The 9,818-nt window shown below is 45.3% G+C and overlaps 1 pseudogene; it reads left to right on the top strand.

Annotated features, from left to right (window-relative positions):
• Positions 1 to 1,643: 1,643 nt before the first annotated feature.
• The window catches only part of LOC149370311 (uncharacterized), a 28,352-nt pseudogene continuing 20,177 nt past the window's right edge, over positions 1,644 to 9,818 (top strand).

Below are 9,818 nucleotides of genomic sequence, written 5' to 3'. Positions count from 1 at the left end.
TCATCTAAGAGACGTGTATGCCCAGACTGAGTACGAACCGGAGTGGCACTCACTTTTAGTGATGTGCTCTGCATTGCCCCTTTTCTAGTGCATGGTCTTTTCAATATGTATTATTTACCACTGTTTTCATAATGGCTTGTATATAGTTCATGTACATAGAACATTAAATCACTGTAATAAATACCATGTTGAAGAAAAAAAAGCTGGCATGGCGGAGTGGATAGCATGCTCGTCTCGCACGCCGAAGACCGGGGTTTGATTCCCGAGCTGGACCAATTTCCTACTCCGTTTTACTTATTTATATGGCCCAGCTAGAAAAGTTAATTAGGCTAATTGGGTAATTAAGTAATTAACTAAGCTCAGTTCCAGTTACTTGTGGCATCACTATACGATCCCTTCAATTGGTTGCATGGTTACTAGGCAAAGTACAATTGGCCCCGTTTGAAATTCGCGCACTCTAACGTCACGGCCGTTTCGACCAATTGAAAAGCGTGACATTTTCTGTCGACAACTGCTGCTTACAACGATGAGGCGTTAAAGCCTTTCGCCTTAAAAGAGGACGGGGGACCGCTCGTTACAAGCTAGCTTAGCCGTTTCAGACGCCAAAGTGCACGGCTTTGCTCATCGAGCAACGCCCTTTTGACGTCGCGTTGTTCCCACCAGGCAGAAGTCTAAGGAGAGGTCTGGTTCGTCTGAAAATAAATCAACATGCACGCTTTTGTTGCAGGTAATGCTCTGCCCGATGGGCAATAATGCCGTCGTGCATCGAGTGTACCTGCTGCCCCGACGATTCGCAGGACGGGATGAGAACCCTGAAGGCCACATGAGCGTTACTGAAAATGTCGAATTTCTTACTGCCTCGCGCCGTTCACACTTGAGGTCGATTACAGGAAGCTTCGGCATTACCATCCGAGGCGCGTCTCCAAGACCTCAGAGACCTGAACGCATGTTATTTGAATGATATTTTCAAAGGAAGACAACACGTTATTTTGATTATATGTTCTGCATTGTTACTCAGTCGACACAGATACACTACCTACCGGCAATCTGCGTGGTAGGCGTATACGGTCGACTGGGGTCCGGCAACCACGTCGTTCTGTCCAGCTGTGTGGTTTGAAAATATCAGAAAAACATTTCTGTCTCTGCAGTTCACGGGCTTTAAGTGATTCTAGGTAAATACAGTAAAGAACGAAGTGCGTAGGTATTTGTTCATTTGAACCGGCATGTATTTTGTAACGCGCAGTGGCTTGCCCGACCGAGGTGTGCAAAGATGAACCAGCCCATCATCGGCACCGCATTGATGACATTGTCCTCGAGGAGAAGAATATATATTTATTTTGCTACACAAATTTTGCTTCTGGCATATTTTTTCGCTTAATACAGCGCTTCATTCTCTAGAGCACTTTTTTTTAGACATCCAGCTGTTTCCATTGATTATTTCACGTTCACAGCGCATGTTCCAAATTTCTATGCACAGGTGAGAATACCTTTCGACGGGGGAGAAAAATGAGAAGGAAAAGTAGCAGGAAAAGGAGAAGGCAGGTCATTTTTTTTATCAAGACAATAACCATATTGCACGCACAGCAGAGCGCACATGTGCTGTTGGCACGCGCGTGCTTACGTCGGCTGCAGTGGCTGAAGTAATGGGCACTGTCCTTGCTTCGGGCAAGGACAGGTCTTGGGACGACGTTGGCATAATTCAGAGGGGTGGCGACAGGTCTAGGGGCGGCGTCAGCGTACACCAGCGGAGCAGTGACAGGTGCTGGTGAATGGGCGGACGGAAGCGCCTCAGCAAACTGCTCTCGAACAGCCTGCTGAAGAGTCGTGGCCAAATATGGTGACAATCCTTGAGGGCTAAGAGCAAAAGCTGACGCGGCAACTCCTCACGTGCAAAGCCTTTTATTTGCTACAGCGGAGAGGAGTTATTAGCTGCCGGTATCAGTGCGGGAAGTGACTTTGTATGACCTTAGTGCTGACGACTCAGGACCCTCTGCTTACGCACCTCGTCGAAGCTTTGGCACAGCGTGATGACTTCCGAAACGGTGCGCAAGCCTCTCGCTAGCAGCATTTTAAAGGTGTCATTACCAAACCCTTGCAAGATCTGTTTTATCTTGTCTGCTTCTGACATGCTTACGCTCACTCGGTTGCATAGGGCGATTACATCTTCTATATAGCTAGTGAAGCTTTCGCCGACCTTCTGCGACCGTTCACGCAAGCGCTTTTCGGAGCGGAGTTGTCTGACAGCCGGACGACCAAAGACTTGGAGAACATCGTGTTGAAGGCACGTCCCATTTCTGGTTGCGATTGCATAATTTGGCGACACCGGTAAGGTAAAGAAATGACATTGTTCAGATTAGTCTCGTCATCCGAGTTGTAATACAGGCTCACCTGTTTGTAAGGTGCGAGCCAGTCTTCCGCATCAAGGTCATCTGTTCCGCTGAAGATAGCCGGGTCCCGCTGGAGACGGGAGCCGGCACAGATGACAGTCGGCGGGCCTGCTTGCACGGCTTGATTTTGGATGTCGACAGGCAACGCAGATGTCGGAAAAGAGCGGCTACGAACTCCGTAACCGATGTAGTAACCCCGCACCTCCACCAAATGTAAGACGGGGGTTTATTGCGGTATCTGGGACCTCAGGAGCAAGGCGGCAGCAGTCCGTGGTCAGGCAATGCCAGTCATGAGCAGTATCGAAGATACATGTATCTTCGATACTATATTTCGATACATTTTGTGTATCGGAATTAGGTATCGCGTGCTGAAAACTATAGTATCAGAGTATCGGTATCAAAAATACATTTTTAGTGTATCGTGCATTTTACGATACTCGATACAAAAAAAAGCTGTAAATGCCCTCGCTCAGGCGGTAGTACAAGACGGGCGGCCGCACCTTCGCTGCTTTTTAGCAATGCCTCGTCATTGCCTCGTCATGTCCGGTGTGCTTGTCACACACTAAGTCTTGTGGCAGTTTCCAATGATAAAGGGTCAGTCTACTCACCGAGATGAGTGTATAAATAATGGCACATTCTGGTAGTTGGCACCCTATAACATCAATAACGAGGGGTCTGCGCCCGGTTCGGCGTTAAAAGTCGCGTAAAAAAGCATGGTGGCGACCCCAAACGTTCATTTTGTTCAAGAAAGTGGTAGTCTTTTTTTGTAGAAGCATAAGTGAATATTGTCACGTTGTAGTGACGGCAGTCCAGTGGTCCGGAAGACACCAGCCAGTCTTGGAAACGAAGCTCTTTATTTGGGCACCTCCACCAGATGTCACGTTGTAGTGACGGCAGTCCAGTGGTCCGGATGACACCAGCCAGTCTTGGAAACGAAGCTCTTTATTTGGGCTGACTTGCGCCCGCAAAAGAACTAAATCACTCGGCGGCGGCGTAAGCAACAAACATGCTCTTCGGTCGTCGAACTACGAATGTCCGCCGCTCGCGGCATCGCTCAATTTAAAGCCGGCAAGGAAACTTCCAGATAACAGGTCAAGATCATCTACGGTAATCTGGAAAAACCTAGATGCAGCCTTTCATGGCTGCGAACAATCTAGATTAGTCTGGTCGCTTCTCGCGCCACGAACAAAAGTGATAACGACCCTTTCCTGCTGCCTAGAGCGTGAACGAACACACACTGCAATGATACGTGGCAATATACTACGTACCATTTGTATGTCCCAATGTCAGAGAAACGCACGTTTTGTTCTAGTAAACTGTAGAAGGCGTACCGCTCGCTTTTTCTGTAAATCACATGAATATTTATAGTTACACGTACGAAAAACGCAGGCACATTCCCACTTTTAGTTCAGCCTGTAGTTCAGCGTATGCTAGCAGAGACGCAAAAATAAACTCAGCCTATAGTGGCGCCATCTGGTTGTCAGGACGGGAACAATCGCTGTAAACAAACCGACTCTCCACTTAAGCCTAGGAGCGGCAGAATCGTCAATCTAATTATTAAAATAAAGCAAATTTATCTCTTATATGTTTTCTTACAGGCGAGATGAGACGAAGCGAAAGACCGGCGCCCCATTTATGGCCAGTGAACGCACTGAAAAAGGAAGCAACAACGAGAATTCCGTCCGAAGCGGGAGGTCCGGCCCGGCTTCGACGGGTGCCGCCATGTTTGTCGCCGCGCGGCGGAAATCCAGATGGTTGCCAGATGAGACTACCATCTCATACAGATGTGTTCCCACATCAATAAATTCTATTTTAAAATGTTCTACCGCACTTCTTGGCACCACAGCTGGCTAAACGGTAATTTGAGTAAGAGCTATCGGTTGCCGCAAAGAAAATATGGTCGATAAAATTCAGTAGACTGACCCTTTAAAGCAAAATGGTGGTTTGAGCTAGTTGGTACATCTTCAAAATTTCACCAGCACTGCGACTAGGAACAGGAATAGAGAAGGAAGACAAGGACAAGCGCTACTAACAACTGAAAGTTTATTTAAAAAACACAGATTATATGCAAACACTGACAACCCAAAGCGCCTGCGCTTCCCGCAAAACGACACAAAAGAAAGTTAAGAATCTAGATACAAAATTTCACACTCATGTAAGTGTACAGATGGTGTGCTAACGCACGTGTCGCTGTTCTTGTGAATGTGATAGGCTTCCAATGTTAAAGTAGCTTTGTCGACAGTGTCTTTTGAGCGCATTCACTCATCTGCCATGATAAAATGTTCGGCCCTTTGGAACTGCGTCCGAAGGCCCAAGTCGTCCGAGATAATTGTGAGCGCCTTAGGGAATTCTTCGCAAACACCGTGTGTGACGCGATGGAATTCTTTATCCGACAGCATCAAAGACCTTCTTCGATCGAAGGACAAGCTTCGAGACCTATGTAAAATTTCAAGCTGCAAGTATCCCAAGAAAGGGACTTCGCCTTTCTCCTTGAGTACTGCGATGTCTAGCAGCCCATCACGTGACTGCTTCTTCGGAGAACTGCTCCCAACTCTTCTTCAAGTGGAATCAAAGCTTCACGACAAAGCTGCGGCAGACTATGTTTATTGCAAGCCACTTTTGGATGCAGTTAGGAATGCATTCACCCGCAGGTTCGACCATCTTTTGAAGATGAAATCGAGTGCAAAAGAGGCAACAGTGGGTGCTGTTCTATATCCCTATTTCAAGTTGGGGTGGTTGCCAGCAGAAATAGAAGACCTCCGCCGTCATTCTCAGAAGCTTACAGAAGAAGCTGTTGTCGACTATTTCAGCACAGCACAAGCCGCGCATTCTTCCGCACGCGAGGCAGTGGGATCATCGGCGCCAGCAGCATCAAATGTGTCAGCTGACGCATTCTTTTCATTCGAAGAGACAAGTGGTATAACCAGCTGTAGCTCTCAGGAGACATTAGTGAAGCTTCAGTTTCTCAATTATTTACAAGATCCTCGAGTTGATATGGCTATGCTTCATTCTTTTCATGTGATAAGAGGCGCCTTCGTCGAGTATAATATTGCGACGAGCTCGTCTGCACCTGTAGAGAGGCTTTTTTCATTTTCCTCCCTTATAGCGCGCCCACATCGCGCGGCTCTTCCGGACCGGCGGTTCGAGCAAATGTTGTTAAGACCTTCAAGTAAACCTAACGGATACTTTTTGCCTAATAAAAACGTTCAGCCATTTTACTTGTTGTTTTCATTCCAGCTTTTCAAGAATAGTTTTCAGCTTCAGAAGTTTGTTATCGCAGTACTGGCAAACAAACTGTTCGGTTACCAAGCGCACGGAGCTTGCATCATTTAGATTGCATCATCAAAGGCTATCGGGTAAGTACTCTATAGTATCGAACCAAAAACAGAAAACGTTTCAGGTTTATTCATATAGCCAAGTGTTCACAGATTGGTTCGTATGAGGAACTTTGGGTTAAATGATTTTTAGCTATTCTGCGATCGCTTCAACATATATATGGCTTTCGCCCAAATTAAAGTTCTAACAAGGCCAACTGCGCAGACAGCGGAGCTTCAACAGATCCATGCGGTCGGATTTGTTTATAAGTCCTTTCAGGAAAAGTGCTCTATAGAAATACACTAAAGGTTACAGGAACCACGCGTACATTTCTTAAGTTCGCCAATTATGAATTCAGTTAAGAAAACTTCGTTAGTCGTAATATAACCTGTATTATATTTGATATTTTACTGCTGTAACGAAGTATCAACGATACAGTATCGAGTATCTGTATCGAAAATCGATTTCGCTTCTGTATCTTGCATCGGTATCGCAGGTAATTTTCAAAGGTATCGAGTATCGTATCCAAGATACAATTTTGAAGTATCTTACCCAGCCCTGGGCAAGGCGAGACACAGCACGCGCAGAGATGGCAGTGCCGCGGCTAAACAGAAGGGTGATCTTCTTCTTTATATATATATATATATATATATATAAGTATATATATATATATATATATATATATATATATATATATATATATATATATATATATATATATATATATATATATATATATATATATATATATATATATGTAGGTTTGGTTTGGTTTCTGGGGTTTAACGTCCCAAAGCGACTCAGGCTATGAGAGACGCCGTAGTGAAGGGCTCCGGAAATTTCGACCACCTGGGGTTCTTTAACGTGCACTGACATCGCACAGTACACGGGTCTCGAATTTCTCCTCCAAAGAAATTCAACCGCCGCAGCCGGGATCGAACCCGCGTCTTTCGGGTCAGCAGCCGAGCACCATAGCCACTGAGCCACCACGGCGGCACACACACACACACACACACACACACACACACACACACACACACACACACACACACACACACACACACACACACACACACACACACACATATATATATATATATATATATATATACCACCTCACGTATATATATATATATATATATATATATATATATATATATATATATATATATACCACCTCACGGCTTTCTTATATAGACAGTGCAGTAGAGCAACCCTTGAGAAGTCTCTTATTACTGCATTTCGGTATCACGAAAATGAGGTAATAAAGGACTTCGCAAGGGTCGCTCCCCTGTCTATATAACAAAACCATGAGGCGGTGGGGAGAGGAACTTCCCTTCTCTCTAATTCATTTTCCTGTCATTCCTTCCTTTCGAACACCCGCATCCGCGTTAGCGAATCACCCTTTTCAAGTTGTCATCTATTTTCTTTTCTTTTTCTAGTCTTTTTTCAGTCTTTCGCACCCACTCCCTATTGTTTGAGTTTCTGCTTCACGCTATTCCTGTACCTCGAGCGTGTTTCAAAAGCTGCGCGTTTTAAATGCTGTAGTGCACTCGAAAAAGGCTGGCCCTGCAGCTGAAACGTCGTGAATTAAGTCCTGTTATGTATTTCGATTTTTGGTGACTCTCAGATATTGATCAAGCAGCTTTCAAGAAGCACTTCTCCTATATATAATTATAATTACATATGTAATTGTATATACAATTTTATAATTAATAATTATATATATTGTGAAGAAGATGGGCCCCTTCGCTGGACGCCGACGAAGAAGAAGCAGTTGTGGGATTGCCATCGCGCAGATCGTGTTGGTCTTGGTCGCCCCGCTCCACCGCCGACCTCGACGCCGTCCCCGACGTCCTTCTTCTACATCTGGTGGAGGTGCTGCCTGGTCTCCTTGCCTCACGTATGGCAAGACGAAATCGTATGGCTGAAGACGAACACCCTCCGGCCGCCCCGACGACCCAGCCGGTTGTCAGCTCTGGCTCCTTGCGCCAGCGCGACCCTGAGCTCTTTAGCGGCACCGACGACACAGACTGCGATGACTGGCTTGCTTCATACGAGCGAGTGAGTTCCTACAATAAGTGGGACGACGTCACTAAGCTAACAAATGTCATCTTTTATTTGACCGGAGTTGCCAACTTGTGGTATTGTAACCACGAAGCCGATATCACACCGATTGAGAAATTGTCCTGCCTTATATCACCTATGCATACAATACTGCTACGCAGTCCAGCACGGGTTTCTCTCCGTTCTTTTTGCTTTACGGTCGGCATCCATCTGCTCCCCTTGATACAGTGCTCCCCTACAAACCTGATGCCTCTGAATGTACCACCGTTACCGAAGCTGCACGGCACGCCGAAGAATGCCGCCAGATTGCCCGATCATTCACGACCGACTCTCAATGGCGCCAAAAACATCACCATGACACCACTCAGAAGAATGCACTACACTTCGAGCCCGGCTCACTCGTGTGGCTATGGGTTCCATCCGGCAGCCCAGGCCTCTCAACAAAACTACTCTCCAAGTACCATGGCCCCTACCGTGTCGTCGAGCGCACTTCGCCAGTTAATTACGTTGTTGAGCCACTTACACCACCTTCTGATTTTCGGCGCCGTGGCCGTGAAACTGTACATGTGCAGCGTCTTAAGCCGTTCTACGGCCCCATCGTATCTTCGTCCCCTTAAGTCGCCAGGATGGCTCCTTTTCTCTGGGGGGCATTGTGAAGAAGAAGATGGACCCCTTCGCTGGACGCCGACGAAGAAGAAGCAGTTGTGGGATTGCCATCGCGCAGATCGTGTTGGTCTTGGCCGCCCCGCTCCATCGCCGACCCCAACGCCGTCCCCGACGACGTTCTCCTTCTACAATATATATATATATATATATATATAGCACAAAAAGATGAACGTACTTGGTTGCTGGAGGTAAAATGCGAAATTAAGAAACGCTTCATTTAGGTAAACGTTTATTGCGAGTCGCTAGTTGTGAGTCCAGTTTAGTTTTTTAACGCAGAAGTTGGGGCGTACCAGAAAGGTATTCTTTCAGTGGTAACATTCCGGAAAAATTGCCCAAATCTTTTAAACCGGATAATTCATTGTATTTACTTGTGATGGGGCAAAACGTAAGGCCTCCAGAGAGAACGGGTCTCTCGTCTATCGTTAGTGCGCTGGACGACAGGTCAACGATGCTATCCTGCAAACCGAATCCAGTGCTTGTAGCCGCAGGGCTAGCAGCAGTGGCTGCCCCGTTCCCGATCGTTCTGCTTGTTGTGCCGGTACTTATGACGTTTGTTTTGTTTTGTTGAATTTGTTGCTGGAGCTTACCGTAACCATGCGGTTATTAGCAGCTGCCGCCGTTTCGGATTCTTCTTCACGAGCTTCTGGATTTGTCCACGCGGGGTGTGGAATCTCGTCGCTAGTGATTTTTTTGCGTTTTATCTCGCGTACCTAACCGGTTCTCTTTTCCTCAAAGAGAGCATAAGTTCAGCGGCCTCAGGTGCGGTTGGGGGGATTAGTTGATGAGCACGACTCTCATCTTTTCTCAGAGCCCCCAACACCTGCTCAAAATGGCCACTCGTAAGTGCAAGCAAATCTAAAGATGCAGATTCTAAAACACGACTCCAATTATCTTTTTCCTCGTCACACAGGTTACCCATTGATGGTGTTAATGAAACTTGTATACTTGTTGGTGCGATTGCAGACTCGCAATAAATGTTTGCCCTAATAAGCGTCTTTCAATATATATATATATATATATATATATATATATATATATATATATATATATATATATATATATATATATATATATATATATATATATATATATATATATATATATATATATATATACATACATATATACATATATATATATATATATATATACATATACATACATATATATATATATATATATATATATATATATATATATATATATATATATATATATATAAATCCCCTGTGCCCCTTGGTTTCTGTGGCTGTTGGCTTCTGTCGTATTTATAAAGAGCCCCTCATTCCTCATTCCTCATTCGCTTATGAACGTGGGTGGCGCTGATGAACGCTCTCAAGGTTAGGTTACTTGTAAGCATAAATACCCCCAAAAGCAGAAGGT

Source organism: Amblyomma mixtum, chromosome 1 (genome assembly GCF_055824585.1).
Source record: "Amblyomma mixtum isolate Tamu chromosome 1, ASM5582458v1, whole genome shotgun sequence".
Lineage (NCBI taxonomy): Eukaryota > Metazoa > Arthropoda > Arachnida > Ixodida > Ixodidae > Amblyomma > Amblyomma mixtum.
The sequence above is the reverse complement of the archived record's forward strand: the minus strand, read 5'-3'. Positions and strand labels throughout refer to the sequence as shown.